Source organism: Rhodnius prolixus, unplaced genomic scaffold (genome assembly GCF_049639745.1).
Source record: "Rhodnius prolixus isolate KJV_2025 unplaced genomic scaffold, Rpr scaffold_12, whole genome shotgun sequence".
Classification (NCBI taxonomy): domain Eukaryota; kingdom Metazoa; phylum Arthropoda; class Insecta; order Hemiptera; family Reduviidae; genus Rhodnius; species Rhodnius prolixus.
The window spans coordinates 16,652,198-16,677,756 of NW_027411635.1; the positions used below are offsets into that span (position 1 = coordinate 16,652,198).

General features: G+C 35.9%; 1 long non-coding RNA gene across 2 annotated transcripts in view; it reads left to right on the top strand.

Annotated features, from left to right (window-relative positions):
- LOC141461809 (uncharacterized) overlaps window positions 1-5,652 on the top strand; it is a 182,717-nt gene extending 177,065 nt beyond the window's left edge. For both annotated transcript variants that reach the window (XR_012463027.1, XR_012463026.1), the window contains exon 3: window positions 2,152-5,652. This is a non-coding gene — a long non-coding RNA (uncharacterized lncRNA). The remainder of the gene's footprint in view (window positions 1-2,151) is intronic.
- Window positions 5,653-25,559: the final 19,907 nt, after the last annotated feature.

A 25,559-nucleotide genomic window follows, 5' to 3' on the forward strand; every position in this document is an offset into this window, starting at 1 on the left:
GCGACTAGCAAACATACTTTACTGTAAATTTCTCATATTAATCATTAAATAAAATCCAAGGCCTAGAGACAGGGGAATCGAACCCACTAAACCAGCAATACATATTAGCTTCGCAGGTCTCGCCTCTAACCGCTCGGCTACCGTGGCGATTGTTTACAAGAGTATTATGAAATAATAGTAAAGGAATGGATAAGAATATATAGGTTTCGTGACCGTAAATTGTTAAACTTTGGCAAAGAGACGAGTTGTTTTTTATTTGACCGATTCCTCGCTAACTTAGAATTCCAAGTTCAGGAATGGATAAGCTTAATGGTTAGCATATACTGAATTACAAAGCGGAGATCCCGGGTTCGAATCTAGCTACTGGCTCTAAGATTTCCTTCTCTTCTTAGGAGCTTCTTACAGCTCACTGTCCGGTGATGGAACAGTGTTGTCTGTAACGAGAGAACACTGTCCGGAGACCTAAAAAAGCTCCAGTCTCCGATGACCTAAGATGATGATGCGCCTTAATTTAAAAAAAAAAAAATACTTTGACTCCTTCGACGAGATCCAGTATTTTCCAACAAAAAAACTGTCCTTAGAGTTCTCAATCTAGGAGCCTCTCTCAGCTATTTCTTGCGGTCATCTTCTGCAATAAGAGAACATTGTCCGAAGCCGGTACTGCACTGAAAAAGTTGACAGGCGTCAATGTCCTCAGATAATTGATTCGTCTTAAATTACAATAAAAGTATTTTTACAAAATAATTTTTTTGTTACGCTCTTTTTTTTTAATTATTTCGTATTTACTTAAATTTTCTAGAAATCTTAAAGGTATTACCGGTTTTTTTGTAGCAGTTTTATATAAATCAAAATGTATTGCGAAGTATAGAAAAGTATATCTGCAGTGGTAAGGTTCTGAACTAGATTGGCTACAAGCTTCATATAGTATAAAAGATTTATACTTAGCGCTAGAATCATGGCAGAATTCTGTATAACATAGTACATGAATCAAGAATCTATCCTATACTAGCCACAATGTTAGAATAATATCTATTAATAATATTACAGTTTCCATTGTGTGGCAGCCATTTCTTGTACTGCTGGCCAATACTAACCTAATATTACGGCTGCCTTAATGTTAAATCTACTTAGTTGGCCCCATCCTTTCAATTTATATAAGTGTCGAATACAAAGAGTTATATAGATGGATTCCTTTCCTTGCTGTAGTTTTTCAAAGCAAGTTGCTCTGTAAAATTACATGCTTTTTTTTTTTCAAAACTTTAAATACAGATAAATTTAAATTCTAGCAAAGATAAACTAGCAAAACATCTTAGATCACTTACATGACATCCTTTTTACCGTTTTAGATTTTTTTATATTTATGTACAAATAAAGCGCAAAACTTTGTTTCGTTTTTTATCAAAAAATTATTGGTAGAGGTTACACTGCAAGGACCTATTTTAAGGTTCTGGTATAATAAAAAAAATTATATTCTGTAACATAAATTAAATTGTCCATGAACTTTTAAAAACTTTAGCAAATAACACAAATAAGTATAGTTCCTTTTACTTATAATTAAAATTAAATTCTTATACGTAAAAGTTTCTTTACTTTCGTCAAAATTTAATCCCGTAGGGGGAAGTGGATTAGCCACTTCTTCAGGGATCTTGGAGTCCCTGCGGGTAATCCCAGCCTAAACAACACGAACAACACTTATACATTGACACCTTCAACATTCAAAACCCAATAAATATAGGACCCACAGAAGTAGTTTGATGCATGCAACAGTTTGAGTTTAGGCAAATTCGAGCACATCTCTAGGCTCGTACATACTGTAAATTTTAAAGACGTCTATAATCTGTAAAAACAAACATCCGACATTGGAGGAAGCCTCAATACATCTTTAAAAAGATTTTGTGAATTCCCAATTATTTGATAAAAGATTCACTGAAAGATAGACATATACGAGTATATATAGCCACCCCAATTTTATCATACTTAAGCGATCTCAAAACATAAAAGTAATAATACTTTAAAATATACAAAAGTACGAGCCATTTATTTAAAGATTAAATTAATCCTGAAAAATCGGGATTTTAGTTTAGCAACTATAAGTAGTTTTCGTACCAATAATTGAAGTGTTATTAACTGTAATTTTGTTTTTTTTTACAGAGCAGAGCAACCGGCAGCCAACTGAGAATAACACTTCTTAGATCAAGAGAAAAGGTTACTGTCGGATATTGCTATTCAGCACAGCGTCTATCTGCATTGAGAGAACTTGGCTAGCAATCTACCATGAACTAATGCAGCTTTTAAACTTATTTTTTCAGCAAGATGGATTCAACTAAACTAAATAAAAAAATCCGAATATCATTGCCTACAATTAATTTCAAAAGTCTTAACTGTACAATCGGACTTCTTACTATTTTTTACAGTAGTTTGGAAGTCTCCATTATCGTTAGTCAGCGATTTTTTTTCAAGGATCTTGACGCTCCTGCGGGTATTTCAGGATAACTATTTTAAAAGGGGTGGAAAGCTCTCCAGAAAATCCATATCTATTTTAGTAAGCTTTCCAATTTTAATGTCAGAAAATGCATCAATCTTGTATCTAGTTGGAATTTATTAACTTTAAAACAAATTTAAAAAATACAAAATTATTTTCTGAAAAGAACAATAACGGACTTAATGACTCGTTAAATCCAGAAATGTTTAAAAATATTCTGAGACAATTTAGAGAAATATTTGACATTCTTTAGTTCAAAGAAACTATGCGAAAATATATTTTCTTTAATGAACAATACAATTCTTCAATGCAGTTCTTCGAGTAGTCTTTTTTGAATTTAATATCTCACCTTAAAGTTTATGCTTTTTTTTGCAATTGATTTCTTATCAGAGAAGGGATTAGCTATGCGGTTAGCGTATTGGCTTCCCACGCGTAGATCCTGGGTTCGAATCGAATACCAACTGTTGGCCCTAAGATTTTCTCTTCCTAGGAGCTTCTTACAGCTCCACTCTCCAGTGATGTACAGTGTTGTCTGTAACAAGAGAGCACTGTCCAAAGGCTGGCAGTGCCTCTGAAAAAAGTTCCGGGCGCCAATAACCTTAGATGTTGAGGTGCCTTAAATTAAAAAAAAAAAATGTAACATGCTGTTTATTCCAAAGTGTATCTAAAATGGAGCCGTATATCATTAAATAAATCTTTTCTTATGCAATCAATTCCTACGGTCCATTAAGTATTCTATTAATTTATTTTTGTATACCTTGATAACTTGGTCATTCAAGTAAAATAACTTCATTTTAAAGGTTTCATTTTCGTAAAAAGTACAGTTGTACCAACTACATGTTGTTAACAAAGGATTAAATGTTTTAAAATTAGAAGTTAAAATATTGAGAATGATATTTAAATCAAAGTCGTGTAAATATTTACTGCAGAATATTTTATTTAATTTTTTTTTCCAAGTGGAATGTAGGGAATTGTTTTCAGGCTAAAGTTAGCAGAGCGGGCGCAGAATTTAGTTTGAGTTGTGCATGTTAGTTGTGGCCCAATGCTGACTTGGGTGGTTGTCAGATAAGGATGATGTTGGCACAAGGAACTAGCAGAGAATTTTAGTTAGTGGCAGAATGCTGATATTTACTAGCAATTAGAAACTGTAAGATGCCGGCAGCAAGATGGCCGTGAGTAGTTAATTGGCAAGACAAGATCAGCTGACGGGCCCACCTCGCCGACATTCTTAGGCGCAAAACGCTCCACTGGGCCAGGCCCTTGACCGCTCATCTAAATCAACAGATTGTTCCTGTTCTACTCGACAACACCACGCCTGTGGCCCCCTCATGATTGTCTAATTCAATTACTAAATAAATCTACTTTGAAATCCACACTAATTCCCCCGCATTGTAATTCTCCTAGCTGTAAGCTCCATCTTTTTATTCTAATACTATTTTTTCGCGTTAATTGACAGTAGATCACCTTGTTCAATTAATTTATGTAGATAAAAATTAATTCAACTATCTTATTTATTACTTAATTTTGAATTTGATATTGTGTGAACTTAAGAAAATGTTAATAGTGCTTGATTTATGCTGGTTGCAGTGTTAAGCGTTACCGTTAAGGCTAATGCACTTCTTCACTTCATGCCCTATCATGTCAGCCAAGCCGCGACCCGCCATCTCCTGCAGGATAATGTCCTTTCTTGCTTCTAACATCCCTTATTCTTCCATTTCTCACGTTATCCATACTGGTCTTACTCAGAGATCCTCTTCAAAAATCCAGCTTCATATTCTTCATCTTTTTTTCCTTAATTTTGCTCTAGACAGTCGCACGTTTCTGCCTGATCAGGAGACCCCGTCGATTTGATAATGGATTTTTTTTTTCTTTTGAAATGGCCGTATTCCATAGCACCAGATAACAGCATTTTTATAGCCTTGCTTGCATTTGCAATCTTTTAAGTGCCTCCAAATCGAATTCCCTCCCAATATCTATCTATAGTTGATTATAAATTCAGTTTATCTATTTTTAAAACAAGCTATGCGCGCGGACACACCTACACATACACATTTATTTCCGGAAAAAAATCTGATTTAGGTGCTTGCCATGATTCTACGTCTATTAGCTATAAAGAAATGTTGTGTCTACGTCTATGAGGCGCTCTGTCAGCTAGCCGAGGGTTTAATAAAGTTGCTAGTGGAGACAGAAGAAGAAGGTCTGCTGATCTACGACGTCAGACACACTCTCCCACTGGGTTATACTCGCACTTTAGGGAGATAGAAAGGGAGCGAGCTAATAGGCCTTGGGTGATTATCCCCTCCTTGGAGGCGTCTAGCAGTATTGAACTTGAGTCGTCTCAAGATTAACTCGATTCCAGTCAAGTTACTCCTAGGACATTACTAAGGCTAGCTGGTGCGCGAGAATCTCTCTCTTCTGGTTTAGAGAGCCACCCTAATCAGTGCAGAGCAAGTTGAAATTGGTAAACTTTAATAATAATGGCCAGCATGACTAGTAACCATGGATTTGGTTCGACTGAGATGGAGACATTCATGGAGTAACATTTTCCTTGGCGACATACCTACACGGGTTGGACCAACATTCCAATTCAATTCTACCTATCCAAATGGCAGTTGATAAAATCAATTTATGGTTAAACATTCCTAAAAGAATCACGAAGCACCATAACCGGATTTATTCAACATCGTGCACTTAAAAGATTAATTGTGGCATCCTAAATGGGCCTCATCCAGTGCAACGGGTGAATGGGTACTCCAAACAATACAATAATTGGAGATAAATAATATCTTATTTTCTAACAAGGTGTTACAAGCTCTGGTTTAATTATTTAGGAAACCACGAGAATGCATAGTATGAACGGAAAGAATGCGTTTCTAGATTAGATTATTTATTGTTACAGGTTTATATCGTCTTCACCAACGCTGAGAATCGAATGCGGACAAAAAAACGCAGTTTACTAGGAGTTACTTCAGAAATAAAGCGCATGACGGCAAGCTGTCAAGTCTGAATTCACATTGTAAAATTAAGGAATAACAGCTAAGGCATTTTTCGAACTTGCAGACTTCGCTACCGCTAATTTTAGTCAAGTGCCTTTATAAAATTGTATTTAATGTATACGATGTTTTACTGTAAAAGCGATTACAGTAAAAAAATCGCCTATTTTTTTCAGGCGGTGCTTTACATCCAACTACCAATTAGGTGTCGTGAACGGTGGCGACTAGCAAACATACTTTACTGTAAACAATTTTTTTCTAACAAATAAAAAGTAGTCATACGCGGGATTCGCACTTACAAAGCCACGCTTTTTACCACTAGACCAACATCCGCCACTTGTTATAAACATATTTCCTTAATTTTCAAATTCTTAAAACTGGTTAGTTACCATGAGTAACCATTTGAGAACCAAAATACAAATAGAAAAATGCTTTATTTTTTTCAAATTATTAGATACTTAGCAACTGTTTTGACTTTATATAGGTCTGTAAGGCGCCACGGTAGCCGAGCGGTTAGAGGCGAGACCTGTAAAGCTAATATGTATTGTGGTACTGGGTTCGATTCCCTGGTCTTAGGCCTTGAATTTTATTTAATGGTTAATACAAGAAATTTACAGTAAAGTATGTCTGCTAGTCGCCTCCGTCCACGACACCTAATTCGGTAGTTGGACGTAAAGCCTGCCCGAAAAAATAGGCATTACTTTACTTTATTTCTTTATATAGGTCTGTAAATATTGGATAATAATAATAATGAGCTTTATTTATTATTTTTTTAAAAAATAAATTTACAAGAACAAACAATTTAATAATGAACTTGAGCACCTACCGCAGAGATTGCGGTCCGTCAGCAGAAATTGACTCCTACTCAGTTGTACTGTATCTTATTATAAAAATATATACTTCAAGCTTACATCACACCAAATAATGAAATAATATATATTAATTAAATAAAAAATGGCTTACAAGCAAAATTAAATTTATTAATCAAAACATTCTGTATTTCCCGGCAGTTACATTATATTTGTACAGTTTCTCCCAGCTATGATCGTTCATATAGCGAATAAAATCGTTTTAATCTAATTCACCTTTACCAAAACATGACATTCTGAACTCTCCCAAAATGGAGACACACCGCTACATAAAGAAAAATATCTTCTATTTCGTGCAAATTTCACAATGAACATACTTTAGCTTCTTCACTACGGCTAAATCTGAAATTTAAATTAAATAAAAAGCCTCTAATTTTAATTATATTTTGAATAAAAAAAATGTATTAATAACTGCTATATAATGGTTAGGACAGTTCCTTATAAATACTGTGCCACCTAGATTTCTATACTCTATTTAGAAGATCTTGAAAAGAAAACTTCAACAGCTTGTTAGATAAGCCTCCATTAAATTTTCATTTGCATTATATGTTAATGTAAGTCACCATAGCTATAACACATCGACAAACATTCCTTAGACCAAAATAGTGTCTCGGCTATTATTTCTTTAGCTATAGTACGAGGGTCGTTTGAAAAGTCCGTGCAAAAATAAAAACTACTTAATTTTTTGGGGTAAACCTTTTTTATTTTTCAACATAGTCTCCTTTTAGGCTTATACACTTCGTCCAACGCTGCTCTAGTTTGTTGATCCCTTCTGAATAATAGGATTTGTCCAAGTCTGAAAAATAGCCATTCGTTTCTGCAATCACCTCCTCGTTTGAATAAAATCTTTTTCCCGCCAGCCATTTCTTCATATTGGGGAACAAATAGTAGTCCGAGGGAGCCAAGTCTGGTGAATAGGAGGGATGTGAAACGAGTTGGAATCCTATTTCCATTAATTTTGCGACCACAACTGCTGAGGTGTGAGCTGGTGCGTTGTCGTGATGGAAAAGGACTTTTTTGTGGGCCAATCGTGGGCGTTTTTCTTGTAGCTCGGTTTTCAAACGGTCCAATAACGATGAATAATAGGCACCTGTAATAGTTTTACCCTTTTCCAGATAGTCGATGAGGATTATTCCTTGCGAATCCCAAAAGACAGTCGCCATAATCTTTCCGGCCGAAGGAACGGTCTTCGCCTTTTTTGGCGCAGATTCCCCCTTGGTAACCCATTGTTTAGATTGTTCTTTGGTCTCAGGAGTGTAGTGATGTATCCATGTTTCATCCACAGTGACGAAACGACGCTTAAAGTCCTGCGGATTCTTCTGGAACAGCTGCAAACCGTCCTTGCAACACTTCACACGATTTCGTTTTTGGTCAAGCGTGAGCAATCGCGGCACCCATCTTGCGGATAGCTTTGTCATGTCCAAATGTTGATGCAAAATATTATGTACCCGTTCATTCGAGATGCCCACAGCACTAGCAATCTCACGCACCTTCACTCTTCTGTCATCCATCACCATATCATGGATTTTATCAATGATTTCTGGAGTAGTAACCTCAACAGGGCGTTCAGAACGTTCAGCGTCACTTGTGCCCATATGGCCACTCCAAAAACTTTGAAACCACTTATAAACTGTTCTAATCGAAGGTGCAGAGTCATTATAATGTTTATCAAGCTTCTCTTTAGTCTCCTGAGGCGTTTTGCCTTACATAAAGTAGTGTTTAATCAACACACGAAATTCTTTTTCGTCCATTTTTTGAAAATCACTCGACTTCCTCGATTCAAACGAATGCCAAACACAAAGAAATAGACCGATCTGGCTGAAACTTGGTGTGTATTCTTCCAAGAGATACTACTAACTAAACATAACCTCGATACGCGCCAGTAGTGCTATCTCTCTGACTTTGCACGGACTTTTCAAACGACCCTCGTAAATGTTGTATATAACAGTTTAATTTTAGGTATGTGGAGTTGTGGACGAATATCGAGTGGTCTTGCTCTTCTAGTTTTGGTAAGTCTAGATTGGTTGTGTGTGGTCAAGAATGAATGAAAGTTTTTAGTGGTTTAAAAGAACTTGAAATGGAACAAGTTTTACGTTGAAAGTAGAAAGATGTTATTGGCTGACAATTCTAAAACAAAAACCAAAAGTTTAATTAATTAAAAAGGATTTGGACAGAAACGTGGCTTTAAAATAATCTAGAGTATATTGAGAGCTATAATGTGTTGAAAATGTTGCGAAACTAGGATAAACGGGGGTGTTTACTCTGTGTACTGAAGAGGCTGCATTGAAGATGCTTGGGCGGCGGACAAAGAAAGGAGATCGCTAGTTTTATTGATGGTTAGAATATGATAATGAGGAACACTAAAGGGAGTTGTTCAGATCGCAGAACAGGACGAAGTCTTCTTTAACGCTCGCCCATTGTAGCCCATCTCATACATAAATATGATGATAGAATCTGCCACTCCAACTCCTACACAATTCTTTACCCACGAACTCCTTCTTCTTTTTTCCTACTTTTATTACTATTTCTTTTACTTCCTGCGTCAGCTTGGCGAGCTCCTAGTCAAGGCAGTAAGTAATGTAGTTCAAATAATGCCAATTCAAGGAATCTACATTTAATTGAACATTAGAATTCAGGTTTGTTTTTTTTGTTGGCAAGTGTAGTCTTGCCTAGGATAGTCTAACTCATAATACAGCCACCAAAACTTTTATGTAATGAAGAAGTAGAAGTTGCCCTAGTAACGGCCCAGGGGAAAAGTTATAAGGATTCAAGACTTAAGATCTGAACTGTATTCACCGATCACTGCTCTTTCCACTGCTGTTGTAACTACTGCTTCTGCTTATTGTAAAGGGAAGTATGGTTATATTATACAGGATATTCTGCTTTAAAGTTTTTAGGTGCTTGGATTTGTTTTTTGTTAACTTTGATTTTCTGTTTCTGGAACCAGTGTTATTAGGATATTAAGGTGAACTTGAAGATGGTAACAAGTTTATAATTATCATTCAAAAGAATTTAATCTACAATAACTAGAAAGTCAACTACAGCCTATCAAAATAGATTAAACCTCGCTGCAGGTGTCAATATCAATACATAAATACAAAATTTTTAGATGATTATTTGTGTGTTAAAGTTGCAATGATTGCACCAAGGGAAAGTTGTGTTCGTATAACAAAACGGTTTTTTTTTGTTTTTTTATTCAGAGGTGAACAGAACGACAAACGGACGCATTAATTATTCAAGTGAGCGCTCCCTAATGTGGAGGTGAAGGTACTAAGTTCACCTTTGATATATTATTCACTCGCCACATTGAAGAGGAGAAGGCTCAAGGAAATAAACGCTACAATCTGGCCGAGAATACAATAAACGGTTTCATTAATTATGTATTTATCTATTAGCGCAAGCATATTCCATTGTTACAAATAAAAATGTAATAATTCTTAACTCTAATTTAGCTTCTCTTCGTCTTCTGAATGCAAATCTTCTTCGGCAGGACAGCAACAAAGGGAGTGTTAAAGAATTGCCTTCCCCTCAGTGAAATAACAATTTCTTTTATAATTTCCACCGCGATGCAAGCTGCTAAGAGCCAGCCTCTGGGCTAAAAGAAGCTGAAATGTTGAAAAATGTGATTTGGTCCGCTGTGTACAAAATCAGGGTAGCCGATATAATCTAGCTATAAACTGACAGACCTCTGCTGCTCTTCATATAAATGCTAAGTGCGTACTTCTAGTATAACTTCACAGCCTGCCGCTATGTGAACTTGTAGATTTGATAGTTATCCTAAATGGTTTTAATTGATCCAGCCTTAATTTACAACAAGCCTTAATTTTTTGGAATTTCTAGCATTGGTAAGTCAAAAACCAAAGAAGGGTTCCATATTACCACCACTTCCACTAATTTTGGATTTCCAGTTTTTTGTTACACTTTTGGTTTTGAAGTATTAATTTTTTAATTATTTATTTTAAAGAATTTTGATAATGTTTTAGTTAAGAACTATATTTTTAATTATTCTGTCAATCAACAGCTACTATTCTGTCAAGGTTCTAATTCACAAGTTTTCTCCAAAAACCTAATATTTGAGTAACATTCAGTTCTTATAATTTAAGAAGGAATCTGCTTCTAAGGTCCTCTAAGTCAAAAGCTTGGCAATAGTACAAAAAATAAAAATAAAAAAGCCAGAAATTGGTAATAATTCTTTATTTTCCGCTAGAATTAATGAATCAGTTAGGCGCCACGGTAGCCGAGCGGTTAGAGGCGAGAACTGCGAAGCTAAGATGTATTGTGGTACTGGGTTCGATTCCCCGGTCTTAGGCCTTGGATTTTATTTAATGGTTAATAAAAGAAATTTACAGTAAAGTATGTTTACTAGTCTCCTCCGTTCACGACATCTAATTCGGTAGTTGGAAGTTAAGCCCCGCCTGAAAAAATAGGCGATTACTTTACTGACTCGCTTTTACTTGGCCCCATTCTCAGAAAGGATCCTTAATTGTATCTTCGAGAAAAATGTTTCCAGTAGATTTATATGTTTGTAATCACTATGCAAAGTTTAAATAAAATCGTAGGGGCTATTGGTGAGAAAATCTCAAAATTCTATGCGGTACCGGAAGTGGCACTGAAAAAAAAAAATTTGGAAAAAGGGTTGATAGTCAAAAAAACTGCCTACAGAAATAGAACATGTTTACCGAGCGATAACTTCAACAAAATTGCAACGATGATTGCATTACTAAAAAATAAAAATTAATGTTTCCGGCTAGAAAATAGCTGATGTTTAGGAACTGAGAGCGTTCTAGAGAGTGGTTTAATTCGAAGGGTCGGGGCAGAGAGTGGTAAGTTGGCTATTTGCAGAGCCGGGCTGGCTGCATAATGCACAAGTGGCCCGACTTGGTATTCCTTGGTGCGGCCACCTGCACAACTCGCTTCACACAACTTTATTAATTAATCAGACTTGAGAAGACTAGCCGCTACTTGACCCCAACTTCGCCATCTACTTCTTCATTATCCTAATTAAATATTTCCGCCAGTCAAAAATAAAAAAAATTTGTATTTCCGCCTGAGTTTCTTGAACTAAATTAGGGCATAAATTAATAATTCTATGTTGCATTTAATTGAATTTCAACAGAACAGCGTTATGCATCAATGTTACACCAGATTTGTAGACGCTATAGCTTCTTCTCTGAAACAGAAACAACATTACTATGGGGGTCTTTCTCGACGTGGCTCAAGCCTTCGATCAAGTCTGGCATCCTGGATTATTGTGGAAGTCAACCTATTAGTACCTTATAATAAAATCATTCCTTACTGAACGTTTCTTTCAGATTAGTTCTGGATCAGCCTCTTCCGACTACTCACCAGCAGAGGCTAGTATTCTTGGATCGCTTCTCTATGGACGCATCAGATTTTACAAATCTGATTTAAATAAAATAGAACCATGGGCCAAAAAACGTGGAGAATCACGTAAAAATGCTAAACTTCTAATTTTGGCAGCCTGTTTACAGAATGTAAAACAAGGAATTTAATTGTTCTTTTGTAAGCAATTGCTCAAACCTCGAGTTTGAACAAGAGGCTGGACAATAAAATTTAGTGATGAAATATGATCTAATCGGTGAATAGGTTTGACACTCAAACAAGAAGTGCAGAATGGAATAGTGCAGAACGCTGCCTAAAGTCTTACAAACTAGACTATGTATTAGACTGTCAAAAATGTATGTGTGGCCATTAATTAATATAGAGTTTCGCTACTTTTACTCTGCAGAGACGGATCTGAGATACAGTTCTTAATTTAGTTATACTGCAGCCCAGATTTAGATAACATTCAGTATTTCCAAAATTAGAGATTAGTCTGTATAGATCAATGTATGCAGTTAATTACATTCTCTACATCTTCGGATAGAAATTTATTTGTAAGCTTTGTTACTACAGATTTTCTTTCCGTTTTCAGAATATTAGGGTCTTCAGTTAAGAAAATATCAAGGCAATCAATAGAGGCCATTGTTTCCCAATCCAATCATTACGATTTTTCTTTTGAACTGATTTACACCTGGACAGAATATTATAGCATATACGTGGTAGGCGCGAAGTGTCCATTTCAAGTAGTTTAACCAAAAGATTATACGTAGCTTTGAAAACATTTACTTTGATAGGTACCGCTCCAAATTCTATACGGACAAGTGAGTTGGGAGTAAATTTTGGCAAATAATATAAATTTTTTAATGCTTGAAGTTGAACTGTTTCCAACATGTCCAAATAGTTGATAAACATTATGGTGACTCTGCACCTTCGATTAGAACAGTTTATAAGTGGTTTCAAAATTTTCGGAGTGGCCATATGGGCACAAGTGACGCTGAACGTTCTGGACGCCCTGTTGAGGTTACTACTCCAGAAATCATTGATAAAATCCATGATATGGTGATGGATGACAGAAGAGTGAAGGTGCGTGAGATTGCTAGTGCTGTGGGCATCTCGGGAATGAACGGGTACATAATATTTTGCATCAACATTTGGACATGACAAAGCTATCCGCAAGATGGGTGCCGCGATTGCTCACGCTTGACCAAAAACGAAATCGTGTGAAGTGTTGCAAGGACGGTTTGCAGCTGTTCCAGAAGAATCCGCAGGACTTTAAGCGTCGTTTCGTCACTGTGGATGAAACATGGATACATCACTACACTCCTGAGACCAAAGAACAATCTAAACAATGGGTTAACAAGGGGGAATCTGCGCCAAAAAAGGCGAAGACCGTTCCTTCGGCCGGAAAGATTATGGCGACTGTCTTTTGGGATTCGCAAGGAATAATCCTCATCGACTATCTGGAAAAGGGTAAAACTATTACAGGTGCATAATATTTATCGTTATTGGACCGTTTGAAAACCGTTGGACGAAGTGTATAAGCCTAAAAGGAGACTATGTTGAAAAATAAAAAAGGTTTACCCCAAAAAATTAAGTAGTTTTTATTTTTGCACGGACTTTTCAAACGACCCTCATGGTTGTAAGCCCAAACTTCTGCACAATACAACATCGTCGGTTTGAGAATGGTGTTAATCAGTTATTTTCTGGTTTCATGATTTGTAGCCGCTGAATTTACTAAAATTGTCTTAACTTTTACTGAAAGCCATCTTTCCAACAGTCCCAAAGTGCTTTGCTGTCTAAAAGAATTTACCGGTCGAGGTAAATGGGACTCCTAGATACTGAAAACATATTAGAAAATCAATTTTCTTGCCTTCATAGGTCACTTCCCGAAATTTTTTGTATCTAGTGTTTCTAGAGAAGTACATAATTTTTGTTTTCTCAGTGTTTACGCTTAAACTGTACTCAATTTTGAATTTTCCTCGACAATGTTTGTTTTACAATTAATTCCATGCTGTTTTGGATATTGGCCCGTACGTTTGACTGATTGTCTGGTGGAATTTGTGGTCGGCATAACTCGAAAATGAAACCAAACAATAAGTTCAAATTGGATATTTATATTACGTGCGACGTAGGATCATAAAATGAAGCTATTCATCAAAAATCAGTAAACCTGAAGTGAAATTAATACTAAATCTAAAATTAACTTTCCTGTTCTCGAGGACTTGAAAACGGGTATTTCACGTGAAAATGGTCCAAGCTAAGGGTCTACGCTTAAAAAAAAGCTATCACTTTAAAGCATAACTATTGCCTTTGACCTCGTATAAAGAGCACTACCAGCGCTATCTCTGAGTAAAAGTTCCAAACCTGGAAACAGTTGCTTCGTTCCAATGTCAGTTAACAGATATCACCACTAGATTCTGCTTAAACTGTGCCAAATAGTCTCTTGAAGAGTTTAAACGGCCGCTAGGCAGCGTTAGTGTTCCCTAATAGGCGTACATATACTTACAACGTGCTGTTGTGTGCAATACAAAATAGAACAAAAAAATCTTATTAGTGAAATGCACTTTTGATCGTCTAATTTTCTTGTGATTTGGAATTTAGGTATTCTTTACTAATATTAAATAGGTGATAACCCCTAACTCATACTGAAAAGACACATTAGTGGAAAGCCTAACTATCAAACACTTTAAACGGTCCTTAATCGAATCTATTCAGGACTACTGAATTTTATTTTAAGGCACGGTAACATCTGATAACATTGGAGCCCGGAGCATTTCTTAGTGCACTGTTGGCATACAGCCAGTGTTCTTTAGTTACAAACAAACACTGCCCATCACTGAACAAAGAGCTGTTAGAAGCGCCTAGGAAGAGAAAAAAAAAACTGAAGGCCAGAGTCTGGATTCGAACCCATGATCACCGCGTTGTAATCCAATAATACGCTAATCCTTTCCCTCTTAGGATTAATGTTTCAAATAAAAACAATTGTAGAACACAAAATTTTCAGTTTAAAAAAATCTGTTTATGGAAATATCCTATTTTTAGGAGGTTCCCTCAAATCCATAAAAGAGTGCTAAACTCAAAAAAAGAAAAAATTGCGGTAAGTACAAATTTGGTTTGGGTTTAGGAATGGATTTCTTGAGTTCTTTGTTTGCTTTTTTTTCGAAAAAATGTGATTAAACGCATTTCTTGGCGAGTGAGGTGGTTAGTCTTCCCTCTCTTCTACCAAATAACCTAATATATATTAAATATATAACAAAAATTCCAATTTGATGAAGAACTCCTTACTGGAACAGATATCTGATTAGAAAGACAAGTTTGGATTATTTTTGAAAATGGTTTCTTTGAAGTGAAAATGTACTATATTGAAAACAACTACGAGAGTCGTTTGAAAAGTCCGTGCAAAAATAAAAACTACCTTTTAGGCTTATATACTTCGTCCAACGCTGCTCTAGTTTGTTGATCCCTTCCGAATAATAGGATTTGTCCAAGTCTGAAAAATAGCCATTCGTTTCTGCAATCACCTCCTCGTTTGAATAAAATCTTTTTCCCGCCAGCCATTTCTTCATATTGGGGAACAAATAGTAGTCCGAGGGAGCCAAGTCTGGTGAATAGGGGGGATGTGAAACGAGTTGGAACCCTATTTCCATTAATTTTGCGACCACAACTGCTGAGGTGTGAGCTGGTGCGTTGTCGTGATGGAAAAGGACTTTTTTGTGGGCCAATCGTGGGCGTTTTTTTCTTGCAGCTTGGTTTTCAAACGGTCCAATAACGATGAATAATATGCACCTGTAATAGTTTTACCCTTTTCCAGATAGTCGAAGAGGATTATTCCTTGCGAATCCCAAAAGACAGTCGCCATAATCTTTCCGGCCGAAGGAACGGTCTTCGCCTTTTTTGGCGCAGATTCCCCCTTGGTAACCCATTGTTTAGATTGTTCTTTGGTCTCAGGAGTGTAGTGATGTATCCATGTTTCATCCACAGTGACGAAACGACGCTTAAAGTCCTGCGGATTCTTCTGGAACTGCTGCAAACCGTTCTTGCAACACTTCACACGATTTCGTTTTTGGTCAAGCGTGAGCTATCGCGGCACCCATCTTGCGGATAGCTTTGTCATGTCCAAATGTTGATGCAAAATATTATGTACCCGTTCATTCGAGATGCCCACAGCACTAGCAATCTCACGCACCTTCACTCTTCTGTCATCCATCACCATATCATGGATTTTATCAATGATTTCTGGAGTAGTAACCTCAACAGGGCGTCCAGAACGTTCAGCGTCACTTGTGCCCATATGGCCACTCCGAAAATTTTGAAACCACTTATAAACTGTTCTAATCGAAGGTGCAGAGTCACCATAATGTTTGTCAAGCTTCTCTTTAGTCTCCTGAGGCGTTTTGCCTTTCATAAAGTAGTGTTTAACCAACACACGAAATTCTTTTTCGTCCATTTTTTGAAAATCACTCGACTTCCTCGATTCAAACGAATGCCAAACACAAAGAAATAGACCGATCTGGCTGAAACTTGGTGTGTGTTCTTCCAAGAGATGCTACTAACTAAACATAACCTCGATACCCGCCAGTAGTATATCTCTCTGACTTTGCACGGACTTTTCAAACGACCCTCGTACTTATTAATACAAATTGTAAGTATTAACAAAATTTAATTTCGTAAATACGGTATGAGGGATGCAGCAGATTTATCTATTCATAATGGGAGTTTAGCAATGTTTAGATTAGCTCCAAAATTTCTTATCATTTTTTTTTTATAAGTATATTAACTCTTGTAGAAGCAAAAATAAGTAGATAACTTGACAGTTAGCTCAAACAATACCAGATATTTCTGCTGAAATTCAATCCAACAGATACTGTACTCTAGTGGAGATTTTTTGAACTATCTATCTATTACTGCAACACCCATAGCTTGGACGATGCTGTATTCTGGCGAAGGATTTAGTCGTTTGTTGAAAAGTAAAGAGACCAACAATGGTAGTTAAAAATTCTTGGTTTAAAACAAAAGCAAAAATTAATAAACTTAAAAGAATATTAAATTTGTTCGCCATTAAAATTTAGTGATCATTGTTGCCCAGAGCCTGTTTTCCGTGCACTGCCGAAAAATGTTCTCTTGTTACAGACAACAAACACTGTTCATCACCGGACAGTGATCTGTTAGAAGCTTCTAGGGAAGAGAAAATCTAAGGGCCAGCAGCTGGGATTCGAACCCGGGATCTCCGCGTGGGAATCCAGTACATGCTAACCACAGTGCTAAACCCTTCCTTAAATGTTTTAAATACATTAAGAGGGAATAAATAAATATTTAAATATATGTATTTTGTTATTATTATTTTTGTACTAATATTGGCAGGAATATTGTATTGGGTTAAGGTTACTCTGTTAATGAGGTATGGCGCTCATTTTAAACGTTCAAGACATTCTTACCGTAATCATAGGCCAAGAAGTTTTGCATATTGGGTGAATTAAAATAATGTGATGATTGCTTTTATTTGATTATAAAATAAATTTATCCTGATTCACCCACAACCATTACATTCTCTACATTCTTTAAAATCTTCAATTATTATTATTTTTGTTCTTTGCGTCACAAATAACATTTTTTGCAGTCAGAGGACCTCCCAAAAAGTGTATTTCTGGTGGAAAATTAATATCGAAAACCGTTCACGAATAGATAAAATTGTAATTTTGATCTTAAATATCTCAACTCATATTAGGGGTATCGAAACGGGGTTAGCGTCATTTTTCACAGTTTTTTTATGTAGTTTTCATAATCATTGTCAAAACCAGTGCTCCTTATGAAACTCCAATCGGGTTTTTGGCCGTAACTCCGCCAAAAATAAAGATACAGCATTGGGGGGTGAAAATTTTGTAAACTAGACCGAAAAAAACATATAGTTTACTTCATAGGTTTTTTCGAAATTCCGCTTTCCTAAAAAGTTATTAGCGATTGGTACGTTTTCAATGGATCACCCTGTTTATTGGGATTTCAAAAAACTAATAATCAATCCTAAGAATATAAATGTGGTATTTTGGATTTTAAGAGTTTATTACGGCGAAATTAGTTAACTTAGAGAACAATTCCGATAGTATCAAATCCCCGACCTACTCAACACCCGAATTGCAACTAATTGTTTTAAAATGGCGACAGTGTCTGCTTGCGGAATAGACGAGAAAACTCTTAAACAGATTAGCTGTTTAATTAGTCGATATAATTACTAACGAAACCAGATCCTGGTGGGTTTATGCTACGCTTCTATTAATAAGTTTTCGTCAGTGAAGTGTCTACACTGTTATTAATTAGGAATACATAGAAGTTATTAGTTTGTTATTTTAAGTAAGAAAACACTCTTTTCTAAACATAAAATCAATAATAGTTCTACAAAATGATCTTTTAATGTTGTAAGTGGCTGGTTTAGCCGAGCATGGTATGACGACCTCAAGAGTACTGCCCATAAATATGTCCGATTAAGTTTCAATTTTCTAATAATACTAATTTACTAATAATAATTGTATTCACTTTTGATCTTGAACTTTTAAGCATAATATAATATCTCTTCATCTAACGTTTGAAACATCTTTTAGAAGTGAAACCGTTTACAATCTTTTTTAACCAAATACCTGTTTGATCTTGTGAGAAAATTAAATATACATACCTCAATTTCAACTTCAATGTACAGGGTGAACCAGTAAGTAATGTCCCACGTTTTCTTGCAAAACAAATGTAATTTCTCGTACGAAGATAAAAAGGAATCCTGGAAAATGATATACCGTTAGAAAGCCCATTAGACAAGAAAACTTTTACAAAAAAGTGCCAGCACCTAGGTCTGATAATGATCACATAAGGGCCTAATGAGTTTTCTTCTAAAATTTCGATTACTTTTTGTTTTTCCAGTATCCTGGAGGAAGATTGAGGCTGTTTGGAGAATAACTTATGCTTCGAAATGATATCAATTTTTAGAAAATTTATCTGTCTTTCTAACCTTGTCATCAGAATCGAATTCGGACTAAAACTTTCTGAGTAATAACATTTTTGTTGCAAAAAAAAAGTAATGAGTTTAGAAAAAAAATTTAAAGTGACGTCTCTCAAGAACAATGGAAAATATGAAGTTAGCCCATACGTCATTGAACTCCACTTTAGATGTACTACACGCAGTAGGCCTATGGACATTACTTACTGGATCACCCTGTATATCCAAAATTATAGAAATAAAATGTTGCATAATAGATTTAAAGCTGGAAAATAAGATAGTTCATATTAACTTCTTCAATACTTTTCAATTGGGTATCTGAATTTAAATCTTTTTTTTTATCTCATTGGAGCTGAGGATGTATGGCTTAAGCAGGATGTTTCTTTTCTGGGAAAAAGCAGATGTGACGTACTTGCCAAACTGAAAAAACACTTATTTTCCATTGATGTTGACCTTGTTTTAAATAGTCGATATAATTTATATTATAGAAATTAATTTGGATCTGGAGAAAGTTATCTCAATTTGAAGTGCCATATCAACAAATTAAGATTGATGGCTCAGATAAGACTGGCTTATAAAAATTGCTCTAAGGTATCATGTGGTGATATGCGCTATAAATTTTCTCCAGAGAATTACTGTCTACTTTGTTATTCACAACATTTTGATACATTGTCTCATTTTATTTTTAGATTGCTCAGAACTTATTCATGTCATAACTAAATACATTTCCTGTTTCATAAATGATTCTATGACTGTAAATGAAAAATTTGAAAATTTATTGAACACTTTGACCTTAAGAAAAATGAATAACCTCTTCTTGTTTACAGTGAATGGTCTCAGTCTTAAGTGTTAATATGTTTTAGTGTATGTAAGTTATTTAACATATATTTGTGTATATGCATAAATTTACTTTTTCCTTTTCTAGACGGCTTATGTATTTTTTTGCTTTGAGTTTTCATCTTTTCCTCCCCGTTTCATATCTATTTTCTAAGTTCATGAATATTATTATGTGTTTTATTTTTTGCGCAATTTCTTTTTTTAAATTTATTTATTTCCAAATTAATCAAATCTACTTAATTTCGATTTACTTAGATAATCAAGTGTCCTACTTTTGTTTGTATTTTCTGTATTTTTTTAAGCAATTACATTAATTTTGTATGTTTCATTATTATATTGTACATGCGCTGTTTGCATTCCATTATCTATTTTCAATACTTTGAGTTCAGCATTATTGTAATCACAAATACATACAACTCCTTGCTTGTACGAGGGTCGTTTGAAAAGTCCGTGCAAAAATAAAAACTACTTAATTTTTGGGGGTAAACCTTTTTTATTTTTCAACATAGTCTCCTTTTAGGCTTATACACTTCGTCCAACGCTGCTCTAGTTTGTTGATCCCTTCCGAATAATAGGATTTGTCCAAGTCTGAAAAATAGCCATTCGTTTCTGCAATCATCTCCTCGTTTGAATAAAATCTTTTTCCCGCCAGCCATTTCTTCATATTGGGGAACAAATAGTAGTCCGAGGGAGCCAAGTCTGGAGAATAGGGGGGGGATGTGAAACGAGTTGGAACCCTATTTCCATTAATTTTGCGACCACAACTGCTGAGGTGTGAGCTGGTGAGTTGTCGCGATGGAAAAGGACTTTTTTGTGGGCCAATCGTGGGCGTTTTTCTTGCAGCTCGGTTTTCAAACGGTCCAATAACGATGAATAATATGCACCTGTAATAGTTTTACCCTTTTCCAGACAGTCGATGAGGATTATTCCTTGCGAATCCCAAAAGACAGTCGCCTTAATCTTTCCGGCCGAAGGAACGGTCTTCGCCTTTTTTGGCGCAGATTCCCCCTTAGATTAGAATAGATTAAATTAGGGTGGCCTCAAGGCCTGCGCCACCGCGACTCCTATGGATCTATTGTGACTCCCCGGCTTTAGAGCTCACCCTCCAGACCCGTCCGTTTAATCAGACTCTTAATTCTGGAGAGTGGCTCCTGGGTAAAGCTCTCAGGCCTTGATTTTTCCTCCCCGAGAAGTAACATCCTTAGCCATACGAGCCCCTCACACTGACACAACACGTGCAGTGCCGTTTCCTCTTCTTCCTGACAGAACCTACAAAGGCTATCTTCTGCCAGGCCCTTGCGATACATGTGTTTTCTGAGCCTGTAGTGGCCCGTTAACAGGCCTACAATTATCCTTATAGCCCCACGGCCTTGACGGATTAATTCTGCGGTCAGCCTCGGCGAATAGCCTTTGATGAACTCCTTCGCCTGTCAGATTCCCCCTTGGTAACCCATTGTTTAGATTGTTCTTCGGTCTCAGGAGTGTAGTGATGTATCCATGTTTCATCCACAGTGACGAAACGACGCTTAAAGTCCTGCGGTTTCTTCTGGAACAGCTGCAAACCGTCCTTGCAACACTTCACACGATTTCGTTTTTGGTCAAGCGTGAGCAATCGCGGCACCCATCTTGCGGATAGCTTTGGCATGTCCAAATGTTGATGCAAAATATTATGTACCCGTTCATTCGAGATGCCCACAGCACTAGCAATCTCACGCATCTTCACTCTTCTGTCATCCATCACCATATCATGGATTTTATCAATGATTTCTGGAGTAGTAACCTCAACAGGGCGTCCAGAACGTTCAGCGTCACTTGTGCCCATATGGCCACTCCAAAAATTTTGAAACCACTTATAAACTGTTCTAATCGAAGGTGCAGAGTCACCATAATGTTTATCAAGCTTCTCTTTAGTCTCCTGAGGCGTTTTGCCTTTCATAAAGTAGTGTTTAATCAACACACGAAATTCTTTTTCGTCCATTTTTTGAAAATCACTCGACTTCCTCGATACAAACGAATGCCAAACACAAAGAAATAGACCGATCTGGCTGAAACTTGGTGTGTGTTCTTCCAAGAGATGCTACTAACTAAACATAACCTCGATACGCGCCAGTAGTGCTATCTCTCTGACTTTGCACTATTAATTTCAAATGAATTGGTATTAAGGCGTCGTCTGTTAGCCATGTAGAAATGTGTAAATATTTTGGGTAATATTGCACTGAATGGAAGATATGAATGGGTAAAATAAAAATTCATAGATTTCGTTTTGTTTTTATGGTGTAATTTGGCGTTAATTATTTAATCTATGCTTTAAAAGGTTGTAAAAGTAAAATAAAATAAAGTTTCTGTGATTGTCTGCACTCATGAGGTTTTAATGTGCTGTTAAAAACAGAATCCTACTTTTTTATCACTAATAGGTCCTGAATTCCCAACGAGGTAAACCTTTCTTGCATGGAAGGAATGGTGCAAGCTTTATTATTTATAGGAGCTGATTGACTCTAACTAAATAGCTATTACGAGCGGTAAGCAATAAATATTTGAAAGGCTTGTACGTAGAAATAGTTAAATAATTTAATGAATGATATTTACACGAACTTAAAAAGAGAGATAGTTCCTTTTGGCTGAAATTAGGGAACTGTTATAATTTTAGCTGAAGAGAATATGGTGGCTAAATTGTGTAACTAGACTGTCCAACGCATGAGGATGTATTGTACTACGAGTTCTAGGTCAGAATTTCGTTGTAAGCGTACTAGAACGAATGTGACTTTAGATAAGGAGCCTCTTCTTTTAAAGGCTTGTGAGAGATAACTCTACTGATCATTTTTCGTCTCTTTTCTAAGTCTTGAAATTTTCCAAATCTCTAGTTACCGGATTACTTTTGCTTAGGTCTCAAATTTTCGTCAAAATCTCCAAGTAACCCTCACACTAGCTTTGGTATTCGTACGACCTAATACCATGAAAACCATATGGCAATGTTACGTAGAAGTTGATATGTCAGAATAGATTATCCTAACCCAGTATAGCAACCACGGTTGATCTAATCTCCGCCATATAGATGCTATTATTTAAGCAAATAAATAAAAAGGTAAAAAAGATTTAAGTAAAATGGGTGGAAAAAAAAAATCCACGTGTGTAATGGAACGCGTCTTGGAAACTGTAATTGGCCTGCAAGAAGGCCCAGGAGATATTAAATCAGGATTTAAGGATATAAGGATATAAAAAGACGATAATGGGACCCACTGCCGTGTTAGTGCGTCTCTCTTTCATTCTTACCACCCACCAACCATCCAGGAAATAAAAGATAGTTTTCTGTAATAACTAAAATAATTTCTTAAACTTCGTTTCGGTCAGTGGTTCACTTGCCCAGTTTTCATTAATAACAATAATCCATTATTTTAGTTTTGCTTAGAAAAATAAAATGAAAATATACAGAAAATAAGTAAATGCGAAGTACGAGTATCTACGACTTAGAAACATTCCTCAGCCGAAATTAGACGATTTAAAGACTTCGCTATAGCATAAAAACGCATTTTTTTTTCTTTTATTTTAGTCAAAAATAATAATAATAGTAGTAATAAAGGCGCCACGTTAGCCGAGTGGTTAGAAGCGATACCCTCAAATCTAATATGTACTGGGTTCGATTCCCGGTCTGTAGCCCTTACATTTTATTTAATATTTAATATAAGAACTTGGCAGTAAAGTGTGTTTGCTAGTCGTCTCCGTCCACGAAACTTAAAAGGCATTACTTTAATTTCAAAAATAATAATAAATTAATTACAAGTGAAAAGCCCACTTTTTGGGATCTAATAATTGAATACAAAAAAAGAAATAAGTAATAAAATTCTAATTTGGAGCATGTGCTGTGCCTTCAAAGGTGCCTTCCTGAGTATCTGAATACAGAGAGCAGTTGATAACCTCCTGGCTAACTTGGCTTGCGAGCCAGAGGAGGCACCTTTGAAGGCACAGTACATGCCTCACAAGTTGAGTAAAGTGCATTATTTGGTAATTTTGGGAGAGTTGCGTTTAATTACCAAAATAATTGGAAACCTCCTGCCACATATTTAAGTGATCAATATCATTCATGTAAAGGATCAAACTTATTCCTTAATTTATCAAATAATGTTCGCAAGCCAGGTTAGCCAGGAGGTTGTCAACTGCTCTCTGTATCTGAGGAGGCACCTTTGAAGGCGCAGTACATGCTTTACAAGTTGAGTAAAGGGCATTATTAGATAAATCAAGGAATAAGTTTGATCCTTTACATGAAAAGGTATTGATCACTTAAATATGTGGCAGGAGGTTTCCAATTTTTTTTTTGGCCATTAAACGCAACTCTCCCAAAATTACCAAATAATTATTAAACCTTCTTGTTTGACACAGATGTAAAATTAATTTTTAGCCATTTTGTGTATGCTTGAGAACATCTAAAGCTCTTAACATTTGATTTTTCTTAGAAAAATCACCCAGAAAACAACTTATTTCCTGATATTAAGAAAAATACTAGCTTTACTGCCTTGGCAATATTTTTAGTAGAAAGGGGATGAAAAAATACATAAAAATGATCTATCGCCTGCTCTTCTTTCTCTTTGATAACAACTTAAAAAATTGAAATATGATTAATAAATACCAGATTTTGAAATGGCCTAGCACCTTTAATTTTGAAGATATCGAATTGCGGTTTCCGGTTTCTTTTATAACTTTTTATACTCTTTAAAACTGTGTATATGAAAATGGGGGTCAACTGCGAACCCTCATTTTTGGTAGCGCTTCAGCCACGTAGGCGGGCAGGAATCTAAAATCAAGTCACATATTCTAAAACTAGAGGTAACGGGCAACAAATTATTCCTCTACCATTTTTTGGCTCAGATTAACCGTTTAAGCATGAAATGCATTTGAGCTGTCTTAAAATGAACATCCTGTATATTCTACGTCCTTTGAAATACATCAAAATAAATAAGGAAAACAGAAAAATTAGTAAAAATAAAGACATTTTTACCTTTTTTTTCAAAAAAATTGAACTCCTGCGTTTGAACCTTACGCAGTGGTAATTTCTCAAACAATGAAGGTCTCCAGTGGTGAGATTATCGCTAGTTTTATCCAGTTTTTAAGAAAACCACTAACCAACATCTTTCTTCAAAATGTAAGTACTTCTTTTAGTGTAATATGATAATTTATCCGAATTTTCTATTTGTTTCAAACAGGATCTCATTTACTAGTGACCCGATTTCTAATAGGATCGAAACTGATTGTTTTTTAACCAATATTTCGGTTTTCTAAGAAGCTTAATAACTGTATGACGTCATGTCCTAAGGTTATATAAGAGATGACCAGGCGAATGAACGTAGTAAATGTTAGGTTTTGTTTAATATTTGCGGCATGATTATGAGTTTCATGGTTTGTTCTATACTGTAAATCATACAGTTCAGGTTTTGCTAAGATTGAACAGATAAGTGAGTCTGGTTATTTTGTCTGAGTCTCCTCAGTTGCTATACTTGTATTTTTGAGAGCTTGTGACAGCACAAGGTAAGCATCTCGGGTACTGAATGAAAGTTATGCTTTACTTTCTGGAATCTTGGTCATGCTTACTTCCAGGTGGAGCTTAACGTACAGCTACCCAATTTTATGTTGCAGACTGTGTAATTAAAAGCACATACTTTGTTATTAAAACATTTTAATAAAAAAACAAAACAATACTTATACGTAGTACCAAACTAAGAATATTTTTACTTGTTAGTTCACGTTCACAATCACTAAATACCAAACATGCTTCCAGCTTCTACTAGTACCTGTCAAGTTTAAACTGAACACAACTTCTTATCGAGCGAATTCCTGCTTAGAAGATAATAGAAATATTGTTCCTATAGCTTCCTTGTATCTAGTAACTTGGCCTAAACACTCCAGTCCGTAGTTCCTTCTGGAATCCTCGGCCAATTCCATGACCTGCACAATCGCATGTTTCTTAATATCATAGAGGGGCTCCCAGAGCATCCAATTCAGTTCAGCTCCATTCCTTTATCACATTCAGTTTAGCTTTATTCCTTCTTGGTACTTATCCTCGAAAG